This window comes from Larus michahellis, chromosome Z, assembly GCF_964199755.1.
Source record: "Larus michahellis chromosome Z, bLarMic1.1, whole genome shotgun sequence".
Lineage (NCBI taxonomy): Eukaryota > Metazoa > Chordata > Aves > Charadriiformes > Laridae > Larus > Larus michahellis.
In genome coordinates, this window is record NC_133930.1 from 65225700 (window position 1) to 65253157 (window position 27458).

Below are 27458 nucleotides of genomic sequence, written 5' to 3' on the forward strand. Positions count from 1 at the left end.
GAAGCAGGAAGAGCATGATTCATCCCACTGGATCTGGTTTAGGAATTGAACTCTCACTTCAGGCAATAACATCTTAAACCACCGGAGCAATGGCTTCGGTCAGCATCTCTCCCTGGTTCCCATCCTGTCTTGATGGCAATATATGAGGAAAGGCTGAAAGATGTTGTTTCCCACCTGTTATTCTGATATTGATTTTGATAAATTGGTAAATGATTTTGAGGTCTACAAGCTTCATTATCTTTCTACATGCAGTAACATCAAATGAACAAACAAAAATTTCAATTTATTTTGCTTGGACTAGGAAGGTGTTAGTAGTCCTTAATAATTTGCATATTTTGAGTATTTTCCCTGTGAAAGTTTTTTGGGAACTTTCCCCTCTGTGGGAAACATCAACATTTCGTGATCTGATTTGGGACAGACACTAATTCGTAAATGTCAGTACAATAGGGTGATTTCCTGCTAGCTCTGCTGAACATCTGTTGTATGAAATGTAACACGTATTAATTCTTTCAAAACTAAAGTTTTGAACCTAAGGCTCAAAATGCTGCCATATAAGATTTCCCACTCTTTCATTAAAGTAAAAGTATGACTAGGTTATTTTCATAAGTCTTATTCTTGTTCTAATAAAAATAAAAACATTTATCTCATGCTTTTGATGTAACTACAGCTACTGAAATTAACACTTCCATTGTCCTGTTGGTAGAGAGAGGTATTTTGGGTTTGGTTTTTTTTTTGTCACGGTATTATCTTTCCCCTTATGTTTCTTTCTCCATTCTTTACACTTGTTTGAATAAGGTGCAATTGTTTGTCAGAACCAATTTGGAACAAAAATATGTACGATATGTAAGTAGCTCCTTGCTCATAAGATTCAGGTATTGGTATTTGTGTTTGATGCAATATCCTGTTTTAGAAACTATAAAAGGGAAAACCCTCAAAAACAGAGTCCCTAAATAAATGCTTTTCCTATAGCCCCTAAAAATCAAAACCTGTCTCTTGACTTTATTCCTCATCCAATTTCTTTTTCTACGTGTCATTTATTCATTGCAGTTACTCTCTTCATTTTGCAGCATGCACTGACCCTGTTTCAAGTACCTGCAATATGCTGTGCTTAGATCGCTTGGTGATCGTGACACTGTGTGGTGTTAATGTTTTATATTAAATTGTAAAGTGATGGGGAAGTATCATCTGACTGTTTCCAACAATGAAGATATAGTGCTTTATAGGCCTTTGGATAGGAAGCTAAGCCAGTCCAAACTCTGAGATGGATCTGCTCAGATCTCCTCCTTACAGTGAACTCCCAATGGAAGACCAAAAGACTTTCAAAATCAGAAAATCCTGGTTTTCATTGAAAAAAACTAGAAATGTAACTCTTTTGAAATAAAGAAAACATAAATCAACACATCAGGGCAGAACAGAAGTAAAAAGGATCTGTAGAAGACTCACTGTCCACTGCTCTCTTGCCAGCCAGATGCTGTTGTTGCTGGAACATCTGCCCCCTGAGATGGCACTTGGCTTGAGGCAAAGCCCTCCCCTTTGCCCACCCTCCAGGGAGCTCAGCCTGCCTCAGTCTTCTTAAAAGAACATATAGATCCAATGCAAGAGCACAACAGATACTCTCTGTATGGGGAAAATGACCACACAGTTTTCTTGGGTGTTCCTTCTAATTTTGGGGTGGAGAGGGCCTATGGATGGAGGTGTTTTTCCCACAACAGTAGTAAAAGATCAAGCACTTAGGTCTCAGACAGAAAAACTGCAACTCCTAATCATTTTTATATGGAATTTCATTCATAAGATATGAAGACATATTGGCGTTTTAATTTCTCCTTTGGTTGCTGACTGATGCATGCAAATAATTAATTAATATCTACTGACTGAAATGATAATTTGCCCCCCCCCAAAAAAAAAAAAAAAGGAAGAGAGGCATTATGATCCAAAAGCAGCCAGTGCCTCCTGCTTATTACAAAGAGGAAGTATTTTCAAGGCAGCTAAGATGTCGCTCAGGGGTGTCGAAAATAAATGAAAAGTTTTGGCAAAGAGATTTCAATTCTTGCTTTACACTGCTCAAGTGAGACATCAGTGTACAGAAACCCCAACTGTGAACAAAATTAATGTTTTGCAGCTATGCAAATTTTAAACATGCATAGAAGGATAATAATATGATAACTTAAAGTAGTTACTGTGCATTGTAATATTGCCAGTGACTGTTGGATCAAAGACAATGTAAAAATTTGATGATGTGTATCACATTGTGATAATGAATCTATTAATTAGCACACACTTTTGTGTGCCAACACATTCATAGATTATGCAGCTTGCAGGACAGTCACAAGAGGTCTGGAACACTGGTGTATGTTAAGGATTTGGTTCGGAATTACTGAATAAGTGGTTGCCCAGAGTGTTAATCTGCATTAGGAAATTTCTAAAACAACTGTTACCTAGGCAATACCCTAGCAAACTGGATTTGCAGGTCAAGAAAGTCTGGTGGATTGCAAGGAGCTTTAGTCTTTTCTTTTGTGCTTGTACAGAAGAATCTACCTAAGGGAGATTGCATAGCGCATGTCTTTTTCTTTTCCCCTTCCATGGTTATGGTCGGGATAACTTCTACAGAGAAAATTCTGCAATGTGGCAAGACAGAACAGAACTCTTTCAGAAATTCAATCTATGGAGGCCTCAAAGACAAGTATTTTTCTTTCAGCTTCTTGCTTGCTTCACCTGTGGGCTTTGCCTTGCTCAGAATAATGCAGTGGTCTTAGAGGACTCCTGGAGACGGATGTGCCTCTGGAGTAACCAGGTCTTTGAAAACCTGCAATGAAAACAAACTAGAGCTTTGCAGGCACAAACTGAGAAAGATTTTGGCATGTCACATGATAACCAAACTATTTCTACATTTTTATTCATTCTTAGGTGTGTATGCTTTTCACATATAAGGTTTACCACAGTCCTGGATGGAGAAGATATGTAGCCAGATTGCTTCAACCAGGTTGTCTTCTTTGGGGAGCAGCAGTTTCTAGTGAGCTGGAGATATAAAGGGGCAGTTGTGCCATTAGTATCATCCCACTATCTTGATTTACTGATCCGTTAAGTTTCATTGCTCTTTTGTAAATTAAGACAATTTGGGATGCACGTGTATGACTGTGTTCTGTTCAGGTTTTTGAGGTGATCTGTCCTCTGATATCTATTAATCCAGACTTACTCGGCATCTCCATGCTGAAGGTTGATTTCAGATGTCTGAATTTATTTTTCATTACTTTTTTAATGCTTTTCTGAAGAAGGGAGTTTGAAGATTCAGCAGTAACTGGAGAAATTTCTGTATCTAGCATTGCTATGAAAATCAGAGAGGATGACAAGCCTGAGATTTGAGAGAAGTTTGCCAGTAGTGGACACTGCCATTCCCTCAGCCAAAGTATGGATCGTTCTTCTAATTTAGGATCAGAACTTGTTCTCAGCAATGTTATGCAATTTCCTATGGAGGAAAAAAAAAAGAAAAAGGTGCTATTGAAGATCATTCTGTGATGATAGCAGGAAGAGAGGAGAATTTAAGTGTTTTTTCATCAGATAGATTACCTACACCATATTTAAAGTATTTGCGTCTTAAAGCCGTTTTTCTGCAGCAATAACAGAGAAGAAAGGGTGAACACACAGCTTTGTTTTCTGTGGGTATCAGTCCAACACTATTACCAGAACCAACCACAGTTGAAATAAATAAAAACCATTTGTTACTCTAAATTAGAAACGGCATAAAAAGAAATCTATTGTTCTGAAACATTGATGCATTTGGCCCAAGCAATTATTGCCATCAGCAGACAAAAGCTGACACATGGCATTGTGCTGCACTGCATATTGTTCTCCAACAGGCATGCGAACACAATGTTGCTCACGTTTGCATCATACGGCACTGGCATAACACCAGAGTCCTGAAAAGTTGTGTAGGGACAGCTATCTGTTTTTGTGTGCCAGTAGATGGAACTTTATAAATTGTGTTTCCACCGCAGAGCTGCTGCTGAAAAAAAGCTATGGCTGGATCATTACTGGAAGTTTTTTAAAATACATCTTAATTAAAAGCCAAACAAGTATGGGTTTGGAAAAGGAATCTGTCCCTTCAGTAATGTGTCAGGGAGACAAACACAAGGTAGGTTAGGAAACACAGGTTTTCCGTGGTGGTGCTGGAGAGGTCAGTGAGAGACAGCAATATTGACTGTGGTAAGAATGGCATGCACTGTGTAGATGAGGTCCGCAGCAGGAAAGTAATGATCTAAGCTGGTGAGCTATTATATACCTTGGGCCAAGAATATGTCACGAGCTTTTCTAAAACTAGCTGAGAGCAGGAGCTCAATGCTCGGCTCTTATAGATAGAACAAAGAATATGGCTAGAAGGGACCTTTTAAGATTATTTAGTTCATTCCCAACCTCAGGAACTCTGCCCGAAAGTTTCCTAACAAAAGTTTTTTTCTAGGACATGCTATAATCTTTCCTAGATAATCCATTCTCGCTCTTAACCATCCACAAAATCAAAGACATCTAATCTATATGCAATTCAGGATTATTGCTTCTCCTCCTATATCCAGGAGACATGGGGAAATATTTATTCATTTTCTCATTGCAGTATAGCCTCTAGACTAAATAAATATCACTGTCATCTCTGACTCCCCCATTCACTCTGCCCCTTATGTTTCCAGTTGTTAGTCTCCTCTAGAAGCTTTCCACTAATGTAATAGTTTCTAAACAGTGGTACTTTGAGCACGATATTCTCATTAGAAAGGCTTTTACTCATGTGGGTTCCTTAGTCAGTCTTGACTACTGATAGTCCTACTAATACCTCAGATGATGCCATATTGCGGAATTAGGAGTTGGTAAAGCTGCTTTGGTCTGTAAGTTGTTCCATCCCCAGCTAGTTTCCCGCAAAGCTGCTGCATAGATGTTCTTCAAGTTGAACTTCTGTAGTTGATTATTCCCACAGAAGCATAATATTATGCACAGATTATTTCCTTGTGGAGATAATTTTAAATGCTCTCTATCTGCCAAAGTGAGTGCAATCTTTTCCACTTCATACACACACAAACTTATTAAGTGCACTGTCTACTCAAGGATTCGGATCATTAATTTGAAAGTCTATTTGATATATTTTTACAGTTTCATGGTGGATCGTTAAGAACTACTCTGACTATGATTTTTCTAATCACTTCTGTATTTGTTTCATGGTAGCTCCCACCTGGACTGTGTTTCTGCAGTACACTTAACGGAAAGGTCATGAGAGACAGTCAACACCCTCCCTAAAGTAAGAGATATTGCATCTACTGTCTTTTGTCTACCTAAAAAGCTTGCTAAGATTTTCTTAGCCTTTGGGGAGATTATCTTGGAGGGCAATGTGTTTTCCCTTACTTGTGTCTTTTAGGTTAGACAAACTGGTGTCAGGAATGCCAGAAGGAATTGGCTACGGGAATTGACTGGATGACATTTCATCCCAGTGTTCTCTGATAGAAAGCCAGTGCTGGCTAGATTGTTCTTTGGCACTCTGCTAGCTTTATATAAGCCTGATGAATCCATCCCACAGAGACTTATCACATAAAACTCTATTATATGTGCTCCAGGAAAGAGCTGGAACAAAGATACGCACTGGGTTGTTGGTGAAAAAAAATATTTGGGGAAATGGAAAGAGGTTATTCAGGAATACATCTCATCCTTAAGTAAGGATTGATCCCATAGTAAAATCTTAGTGGAGTCTCTGCTTTCTTATGTTCTTGGTAGTTGTACACTTTATGCTCTGCCAATACAACTAACTTGTCAGCTTGCCCTGGACTCCCTTACTTCCCGCCTGCTCTGCTGTCACTTTTCTACTTGCAAAGCCACCAACAAGTTTCAAGGACTTTGACACTGAAGTTTTGAAACCAATACAGTTTTAAGTGGCCTCCAAGGAGTTACAGGAGTCACTTGCACATCCTTGGCTCAGGCCCAAGTTTGTGTCCAGCCCTCTCTTTGCAGAGCTGAGGTGTGATATAGTCCTGTGCGCCAATTCACAAGAAACAACGGGCTGAAAGGGAGAGCTGTGAGACATGTTTTAAAGACAAGTGCCTCAAGATCTGTTGAAAAGAGATGTAATAGCTGCTTCTGTTCATGGCTGTCGGCGTAAATAAATGCTGAGAAAGGAGTATAGAGGGAATAAACAGGTTTTGTTTCCCACTTTACCTGCATATGATAACTTCCTATTGATGTCAGGGTTGTCTCCAGCCTCAGCCACGGTTTGTGCCCATCCAGCCCTATTGTGATTACAATCCTGGCAGCACAAGAGCTTAGTACTACAAGAGCTTAGTACTACTTAATATATGCAGTTTGGAAGCTGGACTTTTGTCTCTACCAAAATTCAGTTTTTCATCAAGTAAGAGTTATAGAACAATGATTTATTTTTTTTAATCCAGTCCTTCCATAGTACAGGTAGAGATGCCTAACACCTTATTAACACCTTATTTCCATGTTTCCCATTGCACAAACACATTAAACAAATGCATATAAAAACTACATGACAGTTATCTCAGTATTTCCACGAGGGCTTAGAGAGCAAGACTGGATTGCACATAGAAGGTAGGCAGAGGCAGAAACTGTTGTTATGCCATTTCTGAAAGCTGAGTATTCTCTTATGTACTTGTCAACCCCGGTTCCTTCTTTCAGTGAGAAACATAATTTGTATCTCTCTTTCAGGGGAAAACCACCAATTGTTATGTTTCTGTAAATGGGAATTGTAGAATTTGTTATGCTATTTCCTGTTGTAAACAACAAACAAAACAGTAAGCCATTTTGTTTTTACTTAGTGGATATTCTGGAATAATCTTAAGAAGCTGGCTTTTTTGTTTGTTTGTTTCCAATGGTTTTTTGTTGCCCAAATGCTCTGTTAAGTTTGTCTAACTTCCTCAATAACTTGGATCTTAAGAGAAAGGCATTCTGGATTCTGTCTGGAATATTAAAATACCATGAGACTTGATTTGTAAAACAATTTGTAAGCTCTCATCCCTTATTCTGTAGATGTGAACGCATGTACTGGAGACATTTGGGTTACAGATGTGAGCATTCAAGCACTTGTGATTAACAACACAAGTACTGTCAAATAAGTAAACTCATTGTGGATAACCTTATACTGTTTCTTTCTAAAAAGTTGCATAATTCTGCCTTTTTCTCCTTCTTTCACTTTTCCCAGATACAAAAATGTATCAGATTCTTCTCGCACCTAAATGAAAATGTTTCTTTATCACTTGAGGAATAACATCATCTTATTATTAATTTTTCAACAAATATATTAGTGTTTTCACCACTCTTATGCAGCCAGTTACCCTGGAGCTATGCTGTTGACTTGTCTGACTGCTGGGAAGACATCAGGGCACTTCACCCCAAAAGTGAGTGATGCCTTTCTTGCTCCTATTGCCAGGTCTGGGCTGCTGTGCTCCTAGTCTGACCTGTGGCCACAAGGAATGCAACTTGCAAGAACAGCATGAGATATTGTACTAATAAAAACATTTAGGGTTAGAGTTCGACCTGAATCTTTTTCCACCTATGGCCTTAGTCAAACCACAATATAATAAGAACTGCATAAATCCATCTGACTGAAACTCCTGCTCACTGAAATATCTCCACTATGTTCTGTACTTCAACTAGAGGCACCATTTGTTTTCCAGTCTTTCTCTCAGTTGAATTAATATAGTACATCTCTCAGAAGGGTACTAGAGAATGCCACGCACCTTTTGTTCACTGAGTTACAGGGGTCTTAGGTAGAAAACAGCCCTTGTGTGAAGACTCTGATGTGAATTATCACTTCCGAAAAGACTGCACTATCTGCATGAAACAACACCTTTAACAATAAACACAACCTGTCCCAGGCCTTTAGTTGGTTTCTAAAATATTTGGCAGCTACTGCAAAATTCTTAAAACTGAAGAATTGTCTTCAGGAATCTTGTGTGAAGAGGGAACCTTTTTCTGTTCTTTAATTGGTATTAAATGAGGTAATTTCATAGAAGATGCAGAAAAGTTTGTGAGTAAAAACATTGTGGTAGTCTCTTTAGCCTACAGTTTTGTGAATGCAAAATCGCTCAAGGACCACATCAGATCCATTCCAGAAAATGATGCAAGTCTAACAGTGTCAGAGCAAGCTTCAGGTGTCAAATCCCTGTCACGTCTAGTGCCACCTGGGGTTATCTTGTTTAAAAGGGCTGGCGAAGAAAGGAAAGTGTGTGCGTAGACATGAATATTCAGTCTGGCCCATTATTAAATGTAAACCCCAAACCACTTCTATAGTTGTGTGGTGGGAGATGTGACTATCCACCAGAACCTTACGGTGGGAAGTGTGTAGTGGGTTGCCCGGTCTGGATGAGGGCTTGCGGTATGATGTATTATGACAACCTTGACTTGGATGCCTAACAGTTGTTCTTTGTTGTTTGGTTTTTTTTGAAGAAAAAGAATCAAGTGTGGTACCTACATGTTGTATCAGATACTGGTTTAGTGTTCACCTACTTGAGAAATGTTTCAGAATATAATTAAAGGGCAGTGCAAGTGTAATGATTTGAATCTTCCTACTAGGATGGCTACCATGCTGTCACATAAGTCTGTCCATTATGTTAATATTTCCATACTACATTAATACTTATGTCACTTATTTATCAACTGATAATATGAAGATTTCCCTACCTTCATGCGTGCTTGCATTTAATGCCTTATATGTCTGAATAGGTGACTGGCTGAAAGATGGCAGAGTAATAAAGAATGAAACATAAGACCCGTGCTCTATAAATGCAGGAGCCACAGAGGTCTGAAAAAACAGAATGCTACCTCTTAAAAATGAAATCTTTAATTGTAAAAAATGCACCCAGCAGCTGAGGGATGTTCTGAAAGTTTGGTATGACGCTACCTGCTTGCAAAGGGAGCTTGCTATGCAAAGAAGTTTCGACTTTTTGCTTCTAATCAGGCACAGCCTGATTATGCTGAATGGCAAAGGAGTGACAGTTGTTGAGCCCTGTGCTTGTCTATTTGGAAATATTTATTCTTTTCACTGTGTTATCAAATTAAATTCCAAACCATTTTAGTTTCCGTTTCACTCAAGAAGGATGCCAAAAAGTAACTGTGGTACAAAAGTGTTTCATTTTTATCACTTTACAATGGTTTAGGGGAATGGTAGATGACAATTACAAATCACGTTTTTAAATATTTATCTATCTTGGGGTCTACAGCTTGGTTGATACTGAGTTTAATCTGTTTACAACTGGTTTTATTTTTGGAGGCAAATATTTAGGGTCAAATCCAGCCTTATTCATGAAAGGTACGGAACTCAACAGCTTAAATCAATGAGAACTATGAATACTGATTATATCAAGATCTAATGAATTATGCTTTCAAGTGCTTAGCCCTTCTCAAGGTTTAGCTCATAATGTGATTAATCACATAGGTATGACAGGCAGGATTTCAACCATAGCATTCTCGCTAACATACCTAATTATGCGCAAACAGTGATGAAAAAAGAAACAGAATCTCTTCAGGCTGGAAAGTGGCTTCCTGACCTTCAACAACTTTGTTATTCCAGTAAGTTTACTGTAGACGGAGAAGAGGGAGCGAAGTGCCCGCACGCTGGTGTAGCCAGGCTCTGCTTTCTGATGTGCTAAGGCAGTGTGCTGCACTTGGAACAAGCCACCCAAGTTGTAAGACATGAGCAATGTCACTGCGCTGTTTTCGCATCTTACAGGCTGTAAACCACGATGTTACTGGAAGGCGGGGTAGGACTGGCCCGCATACAGAAAGATGCCTGTCTGTGCTCATGTAGCTAAAGGGAAAAGAGAGATTACAATACTCTTACAGCATGGTGTAAAAACACTTTGTTTTCGTGAATCGAGGGGGAACACGGCTGAGAAGAAAGGAGTATTTCTGTGTGAGTGCCAGGTGAAGGTCCGTGGTCAGGGCACACAGAGCACGCTTCTGGCTTGTGTGCTGGGGCCAGAGTTTCTCTAAGAGACTTGGCGCAGAGAGGAGTGCTGAGAAATCACAGGGTAAGGAAGCACAGGAAAGCATAATGCTGAATAAACGCGATTCTTCCCTTTGAGCTTGTCTAGGGCGAGCCAGAAAATGCAGAAGATATAAACAGAAAGATAACAGTTACCCTTGCTCAGCCAAAAACATATACCGAAGAAGAGACATTTCCCCTCATCAGTGTCTCTCTTAATGTCTAGCAAAATTTCTCTTGCTAAACCACTTCACTGACATGGAAGTCTGCTGTAACAACAGCCACACTACTTTCTTACATGCGTTGTAAATGCCTGTATTTCTAGCCCTTGTTAGGCAGCTCTATTAACCTGCATTGCCAGTGTTTCTTGCAAAGAACTGCATAAATAAAATACTCAGCTCATGCTCCAACTCTTTACATACTTCTTTCTGTTTATAAAGCTTTATTAAGTAAACATTTTCTTTGGCTTCCACATGTTTATAGTTACACATATCTGCCTGTGGTAGTGGCAACCGTGTAACTATACAGCAGAAGTCACGAAACCTATACAGAAAAGGAAACAGGAAACATACTTTATCAGTTTGGCAATGATGGCAGGGTTCACTTCTTTTACCAACAGGAAAAAAGTGATTTCTACAGCTGATAGTATATGGCGTATGTATAGTCAATTTCAGCAATTGCTAGTCTGTGCATTCAAGCCGGTATCCTTCATTTACTGAAATTTTTAAATGCAGTTGCTGTAGTTGCTGACAAAAGTAAAAACAAGGAAATCTTAACTCATTCTGGTCCAGTGAATTTTGCTTTCTTTACAAATTGAGGCCTATCCTCAGGAGGAAAGCCTGAGGGTGCCATCTGTCCCCAGGCACAGCCTGGAGCAGGGTGACCTGGGCTCTCCCTGAGAATTACTTTAAGCAGAGGAGACACTGAATCCAAGTTCTGGAAATAAAATGTTCCAAGATGTTTTTTTTTCCCCAAAAGGAGAGAGGCTTCTACCTCAGAAAGGCAATTCCAGACCGTGAATCACAAGTGACTGGAAGAGGATGCTTGATTAACACAAAAACCTTGGAGAGCAGTGAGACTTAGGGCATTTTTACACTAGTGGGCTCAGACAGACTTGGGCCTCCTTCCTTCTACTGATCACCTCGAGACTGTAAGTGCAGGGAATAAGGCTGTGAGACATACCTGAGCTGGCTGGACAAGCGATTTGTGCTTCCTAGCTCAAGGTAATGTGCTCTTGACAATTTTGCTTATTCAATTTGTATCTGTTGCATTAACAGATCTACAACTGTCATGAGGGAAAAAAAAACAGAAGGATTAATACTGTCAAATACACATAAATACTTAAAATTCAACGCTGAGGATATTACAATAGCAAAAGGAGAATCATTGTTGCTGTTAGCCATCTCACTTGAGCTCAATAAACACATTTTTACAAAACCCTAAAGGTTTTGCTAATGAATCACAAATAAGAGACCTCAAATGAACCATGGACATTTTGCCTTTTCTTTCTTACTGGGGACTAGTCACATGGGAAATGCAGGCAGACTCTGAATCACTGGGGCAATGCAGGCATGCCAAGAAATGGTGACATAAGGGAGATCAAAACTGCAGCTGTGCTTTGCTGCTGTGTCAATACATAGATACACAAGATGAGGGGGCTTTTTATACCCTCTCTTCTCCTTGTCCACCTGAAAGCAACCAGCAAAATGTAAGTATTCACAAAGACTAACTTTCATCTGTGAGGTCTTCAGGAGTCTGTTCAGCGCTTACCCACAGGCCTTAATCCACAATCATTTTAGCTTCTGCCTCTAAAGGTTTCCTGTGCCAGGAAGCGTTGTCTTGTATTTGCTGAACAGTTAACACATAATCTCATTTGGATGCAGAAATTAGATGTTACTCCATCATTCTCTCTGAGGCAGTGGTCTAGTAAGCTTTCGTACAGCACATATGCAAAAAAATCTTCATGAAATCTAACCACACACATTGCTTTCTTCAAAACACAGCTAGAAGCGGAGATGGAGGTAATGGTCCATATTTATATAGGACAAGTATGAGAGCCTCGGACATCAGGAATCCCTGCCTCACTGAATGCTGGAGCCTGTAGTCAGGCTCTCCTTTTCTCTTCTTTTTCTTCCTCAAAGACTTTATTCAACACTTTGGCAGGAGAGAGATACATACAGTAAAATATTAGTCCAGGACAGTTTCCAAAATGTAGGAGATGAGTTTCTAATCCCAAGACTATGATGTAGGAGAGAAGATGCTGTTCCTGTTTCTGGCTTGCCTTTATACTGATGTGTGTTAGGGGGAGGTTTCAGGCTCTGAATTCGAAGTGGAGAGAGGTGCTCACCTCTGATGCTTGCTAACCCGGGGAACAGGCCACATATAAAGTACATTTTTTGCACTTGTGTTTAACTATCAGATAGCTCTTGTGGATCCTGTTTAGAAACCCGTCTTTCTTCTGCCCAGGGAGCCTAGGTGCTTACGGCTGTGTTCCACTACCTGAAAGTTAGGTTTTTGCAATGCTCAGCACTGGGACACCAGCAGCCAGCTTCACAATGTAGTGTGCTAAATGTGACAGATACAGAAAGGGTAGAGGCTTGATCCAGCAGCTATTTAAATTAATATCTTTTCACTTACTGTCATAGGCATTTGATCCTACTGAATATTTGATTTTGAGGTAAGGAATTTGGCTTACATACTTTAGAAAACACAGGACTAGGTTTTCACAAGCCTGCAATGACGTTGGAACCACTGCCTTTGTGCCAAACCTCAGGCATTTACAAGGCCTGATACTTGAGACTAGATTCTCAGCACCTTCTGAAGCTCACGCCTTTTTAAAGTGGCAAGTATTTCTATCAAGAAATAAGACAGTCAAATTTTAAAGCCATTTCTGGGGAAAAAAAAAAAAAAGGTTTAAGAGATACAGAAAGATTAGGTTCTTTGCAAAACACTTATCGGGAAGCAGACCAATGAATTAAGCAAATGAACATAAGGTATGGTTATACATACTATGGGATAAAAAACCATACTGTGTCATCCAGCTCTCAACTCAGTTTCTGCAGAATAGATCTAGAAGGATTATCCAGTTCTCTGATGCCTCAGTAATTTTCCTCTCCCACAAATTAAAATCAAAGCTTTTGTAACTCATCTGCAAAGTACAAATATTATGGGAAGCAGTTTTGAAGTAGAAAGCTGTCTTTTTCACAATACTGAGTGCTGTGAAAGCTGTAACTACATCTAAAATAGATCCTTTTTTTGTCTTTGGCTTAGCCATGTGAGGGAGTACAATAAAACAAAGGGAGTACAAAACAATGTCCTATATATTTATAGATTAGATATAAATAGTCCAGCTGCAAATGTTGAAGTTCAATTTCTTCATTTCTCCTTTATTTTTCTTACATTTACAAGGTTACAAGATAAGCACGATTATTTTTGTGTAAATTGCTAATGCTACTCCTGTCAGATGAAAGACAGAATTCAAAGGAGAAATTAATATACAAAGAGGATTTGGCTTATCTTCCATTAACTGAATATCTCCACTACGGTGGTGCTTCTCTTTTGGTAAGATCAGCATTTCTCAACACTCTTCCTCTTTTCCTCTTTCTCTTTCAATAATCCTTCTGTATCTTCCTTCTTCATGTAATTGAAATCAATATTCTCAGCTAAAACTGCTTCCCAAATCCAGTTTACTGATGGATATAGATAGGGTGCAATGGAAAAGGAATAAAACCCTAAAATCTGAAACTTCTTTTTTCTCTCCATGACAAACAAATGTTAGGCATAAGTTTCCTTGTGGGAAGGTGAAGAAAAATATTATATGAAAAATATTGACCGGCTGTCAGTTAAAAAGTGACTCAAGGACCCTATTTGCACTCTTTTTTTTTTAAGTAAATAAGTCTGCAGTTGCATATAGTACATATAAAACTGAAGCTATTGCTATTATATGCACAAAGGGTAGCAGGAAAAGGGAGAAGAAAAATACACTGTACAAAAGGGGAGAAACCTTGCTGTGTATCATCCTTGATGAAACTATCACTTTTGATAAAAAGCTATTTATGTTTCCCGTTAAAATCTGATTGCTCTGATTATCCAGCTAACTCAATCATGTGAATAGCCTTCTTCTAAAATCAGAGCAAAAAAGCTTTTTCAGGATTTAGTTCCCTGAATGGTTTGCTGTAGGAGTCTCTCCCTTTGCCTGCTTTGCCCATCTTAGCAGGGGTACTGCTGCCACATGACTCACACCCTCATAACAGCCGAAATAAAGGTATGCTGTATTTTAATGCAAAGTTTGCTCATATTCAGCTGCCATTTTCCTTTGTTTTATTTATTTCCAATAGGGCCTTGGTGGAAGGTCAGTGAGATTATCAGGGCTGCTAGGCATCCTCTTAGTACTTACAAACATAATCTTAAAAGTGTATATGCAGAGAGAAAAAAAAAACAGAATTAATGGGTTTGAAATGTTTTGATAAAGTGACTTGCTACTCTGCCTCAGTAAACGAAATGCTTTATTTAATTTTAGTGCTATGGCCTTGCCACATAACAATCTATTTTAATGCTTAAGGAAAATTATACAGTGATGGGAGAAAAAAAAAGTAATGATTATTTACTGCAAAGACAACTTGATTTCAGGGTGCCCCTAAATTGCCTTTTGAATCCAACTATATTAAATGGTTCTCCCTTGTTAACAGAATTGTGTTGAATTCTTCAAGGAAATACATTGAATTTTTAGATAGGGCCCCTGAAGGGGAAGAAAAAAAAATTATTCTTTCCCAAAATTGTATCGATCTGTGTGTGTATCACTTCTATCTTTTACTGTAGTCCTTACTCAGTTTTGCAGTCCTGACATCAGGTTTACTGGTTTGTAGTGTCAATTATCTCCTCTGGAACCTTGGCATCATATTGGCCATTTGCTAGCTCTCTGATGTTGATGTAGCCTTAAGCAAGAGATTATATATTCTGCAGTCAGTAATTCAGCTATTTCATCCTTAACCACCAAAAGCACAGGTAAATACTGGCTGATACTCTCTCCTTTATTTGTTTTTCCCATATCCTCCTTTACTGAAAAATCAATGTGGGATAGATATTCAAACTGTCTGTCTGGATCTCTTCTTTATGGGGGACTTGTTGAAAGATGTAAGATCACATCTGCTACTTGATTATGCAGATACTTTCCCTCCTATTAGTCAAATTATTAAGTCACTTGGTTTTGGGGATGGCCAGGACTAAAATCTTACATGTGATCATCAGCTAATGTCTGTGCCTGCCCAGAACAAAACGACCTTGAGTATTTCTTCTACATCTCACACCATCATGGCCAACTCCAGTAAGCATTTTTTGCAACTTGCTATACAGCTTCTCTCCTTCCCTCACTGCTCCTTCCAAAACAGAGGTGCTACTACCTGTTCCCAAAAATTCACTTATTAAATAATCTTAGGGGCTAGGACTGTCCCCTAGCATGTGAGAGACCATGCTGTAGATCTCTCCTGTGTGATAAAATCTTAAATCCCTCTGAGCTGGATTCTCTAATTGCCAGAATATAGGGTAAGGTTTTCTCAATTACTCTTACTGTTGAACAGAATAATTAAATAGCCATTGCAAAGCTCTGCAGACTAATGGCTGAGGAAGTCATTTGGGACTTGGAAGCCTGGATTCCAGTCCCTGGTACTAATGAGTGTTTAAAGTGTATTCTATTAAGAGTCCCATTTCAGAGAACCTCTAGGTTAGTGGCTAAAGCATTGAGCTAAGAGATGCACATTAAAGCTCATCAAGCAAAGGAAGATATCGACTCTATTTGTTCTGCATCTTGGGCATGTGCTGAACAGGTGAAAGAGGGCACAGGCACCGCTGCATCCTCTTCTTCCTTTTTCCACCTCCCCTCCATTTTGCAGGGAGCAGCGGTGAATACTCTGCCCTAAGAAACAGTCTGGATCTGGGAGTCTATCTTGTGTACTGTATGGCAGCATCTTATTTTCGTGAAGTGCCATCATCCCTCAGATGGCAGTTGTCTACTGGCTAGATCAGGTTCACATGTTGTTCCTCAATTTCATGGTTAGATGACTAACTCTTCCAACATGTTGTGTAAAGTTTCAAGTTGTAATCATCAAGTAAAGGTTCTGGAATAGTGGCTAGATACCCCAGAACTGTTATAGTGCTGAGAAATACAGCATTTATTACTCCTGCTGATGTGGTGCACAGCTTTTGAACCTCTAGTTCTTGTCAGAGAGGTTAAGGGATGCTCTGTGGAGCTGAGTGGGTATTCAGTAGTGAGGAGTTTCACTGGTTAAATGCTTTAGAGTTCATCATTTATGTTCTACTGTAATAGCATTCATAATTTTACGCAATTATTGTAAACATATACTCAAGTGAGAGATAATTAATGTAAACCAGAATTAAGAAATCCATCTACTAGGAAATTTTCTGGAACCAGGAACTTAAAATAGGCAAATTACCGAGCAGCTATTCAAAACAGGCAAATCTCGAAATGAGAGAAGGTGTTCTAGGATACGTAATATTTCTCTACCTTAAGTGAGCACTTTTTCAAATTAATTTCTAAAATTAAGAAAATACAATTTCAAAGATAAGACTGTGAGCTATTGCCGAGCTTCTAATCTGGATTATCTTCTAATTGTTTATTCTTCTAGTGTCAGTCATCTTCTGTGCTTCACTGATCCTTAATCATTTCTCAAGTATCAGGATTATATCCAATAATTCTATTTCTGGAGATTCCTAAAAGGCTGTATTATGCCAGGCAACTATATAGACCTAAATTAAGGATTTGCTTTCTGGAAGAAGTAGAGATAATCACCTGCTTTGAACCTCATTACCCATTTCATTCATTCATATATAAATCAATAACATATACAAGAACATGTTCATGCAGTAAATACATTTATGCAATCTCTTTACACAGAAACACAAGAGTGCTACAACAGATGGACAAACCAAATAATATTGTGCACAGTTCTTCAAATTTCAGAAACAAATTTCTTGGGATTCTCCTTGAAAGTTATTTTCATCTAGCACGTCTAATTTGCATCCACTGTCATACTGTTACTGAGAAAGTACTTTCTAGTTTTCCAGTATGTCTGATTTCAATATTTAATGCCTCTTTTCATATATTTCCCTCCTCCCTGAATTAGCACAATTCCAGTAATCTACTTTTAATATGATGTCTATATTTATGTAATACTCTTACTTTAATGCCACAAGAGAATGAATGCCACCACAAAATCTAGCTGTCCTAAATCAAAACTACTGATTAACCTAATACTTTCTTCTCAGATTGTTCACTAAGCACATATTCAGTATCCATTGTCTCCATAAACTTACAAAAGACACAGTCTTGTTTATATTATTTTAGAAAAATTCCACAGGAAAATGACCTGTATTTGCCTGCGCTGGCACTGTGCCACTATTTTCTTTAGGCCTGGAATACTTGCACCGTTCTGCCTAGTAGTGAAAAATAGAAACTTGTAGTAGAATTAAGAGAGAATAAGAAATCTGTTAGTTTCATAGTAATTGGCTTAAATTTCAGAATTGCTAAGCACCTCATCTAATTATCAGTTTGGCAAAATACATCAGCTAAGAAGTTCCGAAGGATCTGGCACACCACCTCCAAGAGTTTGACATAACTTGCATGGTGCCTGAGCCACACTCTTCACAGCTATACCAGAAACTAATCTGTCCCCTTTACTGCACTGCTCTGTCACATGTACATTTAGAAAAACCTGAATATTCATAAATCTGAAAAGTAAACTGTGTTAAGCTTTGCACATGCCTTAACAGGACAAAGGATGTTGTGGTGGGATGGTCATTACTAATTAGGAGTTTTTTGCTTGGACTTTGTAGATAAGCTTGGCTTAAATCATATAAAGTTGGGAACCTTAGGAAACTATTGCTTTAATGTAGCAATAAATGAACAATTTTTAACCTTCTTTTACAGAGTCACCTGAGGTATTATTATCCATTACTGCAGGTAGCTCAGTGAACAGCTTCAGTATACAGTCACAGCCAAAAATGCATGCATAAGTAATAGGATGAAGAATAGCAATAATAACTTAATAGCTTTGAAGGCAATGCAGTAGCCTTATTCTTTGAAATGCTGCACTCGACATTCCCTTTCAAGAAGGCCATTTGAATGCTAAAGGAGGCTGAGAAAGGGATAACTTCCATTGGCCAGACATAGAAAACACTTGTGAAAAAAATGTACTACAAGCCCTCCTCACTTGTAAGCTTTTTTGAGTCATCTTCAAAATATCTTAGCTCCACAATGTTGTAAGAATAGTGCTTTATATAAAAGGGCATAAAAATAAAATAGATACTACAGAAAAACAGAACAGGACCTGTGTTTTCTCTCTCTTACCAGAAGTTATGAGCAAGTAAATGAAATATTAGAAATGGGAATTTTAAAAATTTATAATGGGATTCTTTTTTCATAAAATGTGAACCTTTGCAAATTACTGTCTTGGTAAACCTGAGCTTTAAGCTCAGAGAGACTAGAAGGCGGCTGGGGTATCAATTTAGATTTATATCTAGCATTTCAAATAAGAGACCCTGGAAGAGAGATCCAACCTAATATCTCATAGCTATCAGTGGCAAAACTGCTTTGGGGCAGAGCTGAGACCAAGCAGGTACGCATGCCTTGACGGCCGGCTGCATGGTGGAGATGCACTGGAAAGGGGTGCTACCAGCAGCAGAGCTATGGCTGTCCCTCCATCCACATGGACCCATCTTTCCACACTGGTGACCAGGCTTCCGTCACCCACGTCATTTAAAGTAAAGTTGAATGCATCCCCCATTCTGCCCTTGTAAGCAAGAGCAAGGGGGATGGATTATCCCTGTATCTACTGCCAAGTCCTTAGCACTCTTCGTCTACCGAATCTCTGATTAGCTCCCATCAGGGACAGGATACTCGCCTAAACTTGGAGCCTGGGCACTGCCTTCTCCCCACAGATTGCAAAGAGGGGCAGCCCTGGTGCTGGCAGGCCTTATCTGCCTTCTAAAGCACGAAGAGGGACATGCCAGCTACCTCCTCCATCTGTGGAGGACCTCGATCTAGTCTGTAAAGATGACAAGATCTTCTCGCGGGTAGGACTGTCCTTAAAAGACCACGTATCTTAAATCAGCAAGCCAACTTTCATTGTTCAGGACTTAGGCCAAAATGATATTTGTATTCTACATGGATAAAATCTGTTCCCAGAATTTATCACTGGCATTTAATTACTGACATTCTTGCATTTTAAGAAATTCAGTGCTGGTGACACATCACATTTAGACAATTTCTTTTGTATGTATGTCATATTTCTGGCCAAAACATCACCTCTCATTCTTTTAATTACACTTTTCAATCCCAATGTCTCAGATTGTTTTTTTTAAACATCTGCTGTCACATCTATTTTGGAATTGCAGCTTTTTTTATCCCTCATTACCATTCTTTCCACCTCACATAGTTCCAATATTCCTTCATAGTGACTGCTGTCTTATTTTCATTTCTAGCTCCGCTCTCATGAGTTGCTTTTATATTACAGATCAGAGACCAATAAGCAATACTGATCCACTTGAATAGCTTTTGGCCACTTAAAAGAAATTTTTTATAAGCATGCTAGAGGGTATTTTCACACAAGTTCACGCTTTGCCTCATATTAGGCAGAAATGCCACTCTTCCCTACAGTGTGGGAACAGTGCATGCATTTCCAGTGCTTCAGCACCTAACTCCCCAGCCTGCTTGCAGCCCTGAAGTTATACAGGTAGATGCAAACTTATTGGCAGAGTTTGTGCCTACTGTACAGCAGCCACATTTCTGCAAATGTAAGCCATTACATTTCATTAGAAAATGACACCTATAATTGTATGGCTTTTCATTAATGCTTCCTGTATTTCACTTGCCGTAGATTTATCATCCTGACCTAGATTCTGCAATTACATCTGCCATTGTCTTCTAAGGCAGTTTTCAAAAGTAAATATTCAGACTATGTCTACAAAATATACGTTTACATCTGCAAAGAGATACTTTTGTAGAAAGACATGAGCAAACATTCACTGGCACACACTTTTGTTCTGTGCAAATACTTGCCTATAGAAACGAAAGCATTACACTCGAAACAGAGGTGAACAAAGTTAGAAGGAGTAAAACTGTGAATAATTTATTTTTGAGCAGGGGTATTAGGAACTTTAGCTTCACATCAAACCAGATTTAGGAGTTCTTTTTCATCTCTGACAAAACCAGAAATTCTCAATATGCAGTATTGTGTAATTACCAAAAAAAAAAAAGAAAAAAAAAAAAAGAAAAAAAGAGAAAAAAAGGTGGTTTAGTTGTTGCAAGAAAAGGAAAATAGACGAACATGTAATTTTGTAGTAGGCCACACTATTCTCTCCCTTATTCAGTAGTCTTATTGTTAGACTAAGTCACCGAGGACACTGCAAACTCCCAGTGCCCTTACAGCTTTTCCCGTGGTATCCAGCCCCACAGGACAGCACAAGGTGTTCTGAGCACAGACATTCTTGTGACACCCTTTTGGTTATTTTTCTGTATTGGATAGACAGCTATTCATTGGTGCAAGAGCAGAAATGATGGTGTTCACCTTCAGGTCTTAGCTGCCAGACTTCAAAGGCATGACTGCATTCTGTGACTTTTTTTGTTTAACAAATGTACCAGCCTCAGAATGAGAAATACAAAAACTTCTGTTCTAATCCCCTCATGCACAGAAAGGAGCATGAAAAGGTTGTGAACTGGGATCACTGAATAATAGCTGATTATTTGAGAAAGCAGAGATGGGTGTTTATTGATTTATTTTTACCAACAAAATTTCAGATTATTTACTTCTGTCATATAACAGCTTGGAATCAGGCACCGGGGTTTTTTTGTGGAAAAGATTGCATCTGTCACAGGGAAAAAAATTCCAAATGATCATTCAGCTTTGGGGGAACTGCAATTTCAACCATAATCGTTAAAAGGTGACAGCTCATTGTAACTTGCATTGCAAATGTATTTAGCAGTATTTTATTTTTATTCCTAATCATAACTACTTCTAGCCTTTAAGGAATTGCCACAGCACACAGTTCTGCAGTCTCACCAACTTTTGTTGATATTGCTTTTGTTTGCATGGTAGCACTGACTAATTTAATAGGCAAATACAACCTGGAGTGCACTTTCTGCAAAGTCATGCCATTTAATAGTAAATTAGATATCCTGTCCATGTTCACGGCAGTCAAAAAAATAAAACAAAGTAGAACCAAACTCCTAAATTCTGGTCTAGAATATAGAAACATTTCAGAGGGACAACTGTGGTATTTCCTTTTGGCTACCATTGAATACTGATTTGGTAAGTTTTCTTCAGGGGTTTAAAGAGTAAATTTCTGGTAGATCAGAGTAAAAATAGTCTAGGCAGTTCTTGTGAATTAACAAAGCCAGAACTTCTATAATGTGGCTTTTTTTTAAATTATTTTATTAATGACACATTTCACATGATATAAATAAAATTGTGGCTATTTTACGTCAAATGTAAAGTCTTTTTTCATTTTTCTGCAAAACATGCTTGTAAAGCATAAATCATAAAAAAGCTTGCTGAAGTTGAAAAAGAAATTCACAAAGCTAAGTGTCTCTCCAGATTTAGTAAAGAGCACACGCAGACACTTAAAATCGGTTTAAACTAGCAGTCACATAGCAGCTTCACATCTTGGAATGGCAGTCCTGCCAGTTACGTAGCATGTGCATGGAAAGGACATCAGGACAAAAATTCATCCGAACTGACAGCTGCATGTTACCTGAACGACAAATGAGTATGATGACATTAGCTTGTAGTGAATCCTCCTTTTCCTATGTATTTAACAGGAGAGATGCTGAATTTCACACTCAAGACTAACAGTGACCACTGTTCAGGGTATTGTAAAGTATAAGTGACTCTTGAACATCAGAATAAACACTTAAGACATTGTTATAAATTTCTAGCAAATGACATTTGAGCCTCAAGACTTCAGGAAAATTCTGAAAGTAGCTTTGAGATCTGGGGTTTGACATGCTGCATGCTCCCCTGAGCATTCAAATGATGTTACTGTGCTGAAGCATCTGTAGACATGAGTCTGGAGATGGCCAGCTGCCTCCTGTGGTTCCTCCAAAGTGGGCATCAGTAGATATTGCGGACTGCTCTTGGAGAGGGTCTGTGAAAGGGTCTCTCTTCATCTCCTAGAAAGGTATTCCTGTTCCTACGCTGAAGAGATTGACTGGGTTTTGTCTAGATCTATGTGTCTTGTGTCTTGTCTGACCCAATGAATCATCTTACATTTCATGTATAGATAAATGCAAGGGGGGGATTGGTTGTTCTTTCCCTCAACTGTGATACAGCTTGATTTTTAGGACTTGCTCTACGAGTTGGAGCATGTGTGTGAGTTCATCTAGGCTGGCAGAAAAGAAAATAGCTTTTTCTTCCCTACTGTGTTTATGTGGACAAGAAACACACAGACCCATCTATCTTACATTTAAGAGGACAACACAATGGATGATGGCTTTTAAAATAAAATGCTTAAGCTCATACCCCATCAGGAAATTGTTCTCCTGAATAGGAGAGTCGTTGGTTAAGTGTTGGTATTGAGGTTGCGTCCCTATCCTCAGTTCATACTCCTGACAAACTCAGGCTCTGCATACTGGTTGCTAAGCCCTCTAATCCACGTGCTTCAGCTCCGCAGTGGGGATCAGGTGCCTAGAAATGAGGTGTGTGGAGGTGCAGGTGCAGGTTGCACCTCCACCTTTCAGAGAACATGGCTGGCTGCATACTGGAATTCTGTCCTTAAAAACAAAGTGCATTAATGAGTAGTGACAATTTGATGAGTTGTTGCTCTCAACACTGTCTGACAGCTGCATTGCTGTTTCCCCCAGATGGTACGGGAAGATCTCTTACCTGTGTGCCTTGTTAGTTTTGTAGTAATGACCACAAAGGGGAAAATGGATTCCTACCATGCCCTATGGGTGGCTTTCTTCTCCAGAGGAGAGTCTTCTGTGAGACAGAAAAACTAGTTTTATTCGGACCAGCTTGAACCCTGATACATTTTTAATATTAGGAAAATTATTCTGAGAAAGAACTTCTACGACATACCTTATAATAGTTACAGCAGAGATTTCATAATTAAAGCTAGAAGATCTTTTCCATTTCAAACTTGATTCTGGTCTTCCAAAAAGACAAAGAATCTAAAATGCTAGTCAGGACTGAAAAAAACACACTGTCCATGTATTTCTGCATCAGACCACTCTAATGTAGAATATCTTTTGAATGTGTTAAGTTGTAGATGGAATAAAAAAAAAAATGCTTTTTTCTTTGAGAAACGCTCTGGCTACCCTAACCTTTTAAAGCAGTCTACAATGATAACGCATCATTAAATGTCACTTTGCTAATATAAGGGCTACTAATCTGATACACTGGGTTGCAGAGATGGCTGCAGACAGACATAGCTAGGAAGGAAGGAGTGAGATGCTCTTCCCTCAGCGACTGCCCCACTCCTCTGTCCCAAACTCGTTTCTTGAGTCATCCATCTCGTAAGTTACAGAAAAAAAACCACAAATACAATTCAGTGTATATGGAGAAGAAAGTGGCACTGCAGGTAACATAAAACTGGACATGGGCTTTCATCTTCTCCCTGCTTCCATTTGTCCTGCAAGTGTATAAATTTTCCAGACTTGATAGAGGTATGATTTCTGCAAACAGTGCCACAACGTACATTGACATTCAGGTGTATTATGAACCTATCCAAAAGGCTTTAGGTATGATGATGAGAGCAAGAAACAAACAGACTTTTGTGACGTGGGATTTGAACATGCTGTGGAAGTTGTACAGTCTTTCAGTGTATCAGGACTGCAGAAACAAATAAAAAATCCCCCAGTAAACACAACGAAAGAAGCAACCTTACATTTTATCAGGTTTTTAACAGGGAGGGCTACTGACTGGAAGAATATACAATGCATTTAATATTTGAAAGCAATCATACACCCCACATATTTGTCACTTGATGAAAGCAAAGTCCATTTTTCACATTTTACAGCCTAATAAGGGATATGTTATTAGTAACCTAGAATGAATTTTCCAAACACAACAAGGCCAGTGCAAATCTGTAGTAACTATATTCTGATAGTAAAATGGAAGCACTGGTGGAAAGTACCAATGGAAAAAAATATTTATTTTTCAAAAAAAGGCAAATGAAATCTAATTATTTAGAATCAGTTGCTACATGAATCAGAAATGACATATTTCATGGAGAGGAAAAGTGCTGCTAACATCTTCAATTTGCACACTACCAACTTTGCAAGGTATGTTCTTATATTTAGATGTAAACACTGTCTCACTGGACTCAATGGGTCAAAATTCTTCAAATACGGGATTCTGCAAGTTAAAAGTAAGCTCCCGCACTTGATAAACCCCCACACGCTCAGAGTCATTCTGTGCTTTTGTACAGGCTGAAATAGAAATACTGCATGATGTTATCATTTCAGTAATTGCACTGAGTTAAAGTTCTGTTACAAAACTTCAATTTGTGAGAATAATAAAGGTAGATTAAACATAATCTAATAGTCACCTGGTGATCACCTGTATCAGCTGGGCAAAATAGTATTAATGCTGAGACAATTAGCTAGCTAAGAAATTCCTTGTAGGTGGCAGTATCTCTTGATAATGAGAAAAAAAGTAGTGGGAAGAAAGTAAGCCATTAGGTTTGTGTAATCTCCAAGTACTACAAAAATATCCAGAAAGCATGAGAAAGTGAATTAAGGGAAGAAACACCTTTCCCAGCTGTTTTGTGGACCCCATCCATTATTTTCAACATGTTTAATAGTAATAAAAAATGTTAGCAAAAAATTTGAAAAAAACTCCATCTCTTAAGGAAGGCCCCTTCACTGGAGGAAAGGTGTGTAGCAATTGTAGATATTTCTTAAGGTGCATCCCCATGAATTAATACATCCCCACTTTTGAAAACTTTGGTTACCATTTTAGAGCTGTCAATCCTGTGTCCTTATCTTTTCTATCCTATGTGTCTCTGATAATAGATTAAGGTTTTTAACTGGAGTGAATCTTCATTTTCGTTGGTGATACGCTGGAGAAGCAGAAGAAAGTGCAGATTAGTGGAACAGTACAGAACCAAAAGGAGAAACAGCAAAGCATGCCTCCTTCTAATATGGAGCTGTAGTATCTGCACAGAATCATTATTTGGTATTTCTTCTCCTTCCCCCACTACTGTGGAACATTATCTCTGACATACGCACAAGTCCAGCAGGGGTGGATTCCATTTAGGGCATATAACTATGTGACAACAGAAGTTGCTGGGGTGAATGTCAGAGACATCTGGTGGGTGAAAGGCCTGCCAGATGGTATGCAAAAGATAATTTACACATGTGGCTCATATGGTTAGTTTCCATGCCATCGTCTTGGCAGCTGTGCTGCAGTCATTTGGTGTCGTATCCCAAAGCATTTTTATTGCTGCACGGATACCCCTGAATGATCTCATGATACCCCATTGCTGCCGGTGCTACCTCTGTTTTTAATAATGTGACTCTGCTTTCACTGCATGGCATCCTTCTGTGTATACACTGAGCCATGTACCCTCTTGCTGTATCTGAATTGGACAAGGCTGTTTCCTTCGGTGCTTTCTAGAAACTCCTAGGCCTTGTGGAGAATGTGCTTTGAGTTCAAACTACTGTTACAGAATGGAATATCCTAGGCTTTTTTTTTTCCATTCCTTTTGTTTACTTGTTACTATCTTTCTGTATTTTTTGACTTTTTTATGAGTGCAAAATTCTCAGTGATTTCACAGGAGTCTGGCATGGGGAGGGGTGGGGGGGTGGGCAACACGATAACAGCCAAAATAGCTTTCTAATACCTTTTATTGTAGCCTGTAGGTGTTGCATCTCCATTGGATGTTGATATTTGAGCTTTTCAAATGACTAGCTGTTAGCTGTCACTTCAAATATTTCATACTGGTTTTTTCCTCAGAAATCTAATTTTTCCTGGGTCTGTTGAGCTTCCTGGCCTGCTGTTGGTACGGTTTTGCTCAACAGTATTTATCTTGTTCTTGCAATTAGTGGGTTTAGAAAAAAAAAACAAACCAAAAAACAACTGTTTTCTGAACATCTCTAATAATCACAATTTTCAAATGAGATCTGCAGTAAATGTCTCTCGTACTTTGTACAAAGGTGTGTGCCATACGCTTTTACACACACACACGTGTAAAAACAGCAGCAGCAGGACCTATGATAAGAGCAGTTCCATCCAGTATATAATGAAAAGGTAGGAAAAAACAAAAGCCCCCAATCCCAAACAGATACTGTTTATTTAATAGGGTTCACTGTTACCAGTTTAGTACGATTTAGCAGGTCTGAGCTGCCCATGATAATTTATTTGTGATAGAAAAGAATATAACAATTCAGTTCACGTGAAGAATATATTTTATTTCTGAAAACAAATACACTAATTTTTAAAAGTGAACTTTAAAATTGTTTTACAAGGGAAGATATTAGATTAAAAAGCACCTTTCTATTCCAGCTCATTAATCAGTTTCATAGAGAGGAAGGTTTACCTCTTTAGCTCTGAAAATGCAAACTCTCGACCATTCTTATTTTAGACCTTGAAACTGTGATGAGATATCCCAGGTTGCACAATGGAACTGAAAACCCTAGCTGATTAGTTTTGTAACATGCTGTGTGATTAGTATGACCTCTTGTGTTAAACACGGGAATATTCATTTGTTTATTCACATAATGAAACAATGAAGCAAGTAGATGAAATATCTAAAAGCTAGTTACAGCACTGTCCTTGCCGTTTCTACAAATAAACAGGATAGCAGCAGTAGAGGTATTAAAATTGGGAGTTGTAACTTTTATATATGAATTAGAAAAATAAATGCAATCATTTCCCCATGTAGAATATAGCTATCATGTATTTTAGTCTACCAAGACTTTAAAAGGATCAATTTTTTCTTCACAATTCTAATAAAGCCTTGCATGACCAGAGTAGATGAAAATACAGGACAGAGCCTTGGTGACTTCTAAACAAAACATAAAAGATTTACAAATTTCTTTAAAAATCTTTCATGGTAAACTAGGTCCTGAGGACTTTATCTTAAGAACACAACAGAAAGAATCTCCAAGCAAACATTAAGAGCATGGCACGAACAGAAAAGGAAAGATGAAACCTAGGCCTATCTAAATCTTTAACTAGTTCAGAAAACATGTATTTTCACAGCTCGCTTGTGCAGCACTTTTATTTACAGAGTGATAAAAGCCTGGGTTCCCTAAGATTTTCATTTTCTAAGCGGCTTGCTATCCCTGTGTCTTTGAAAACACAGGCAAAATAGCACCAGTGAGACAGAATTACAGCACCGTGTTTTTTTCAAACAATCAGTGGAAGATCTGAAGCTGTGTTAAACAGCCTGTTCATTCTTAAAAATAAAAGCATCTTTTTTCTCGGTCTTTGGTGCTCAGGGGAACTAAGAGAGCATACAAATACCCTTTAGT

General features: G+C 38.6%; 1 long non-coding RNA gene across 1 annotated transcript in view; it reads right to left on the minus strand.

Annotated features, from left to right (window-relative positions):
• The window catches only part of LOC141736000 (uncharacterized), a 37854-nt gene that overhangs the window by 8738 nt on the left and 1658 nt on the right, over nucleotides 1-27458 (minus strand). The window contains exon 3 of the long non-coding RNA XR_012584882.1: nucleotides 2713-3463. This is a non-coding gene — a long non-coding RNA (uncharacterized LOC141736000). The remainder of the gene's footprint in view (nucleotides 1-2712; nucleotides 3464-27458) is intronic.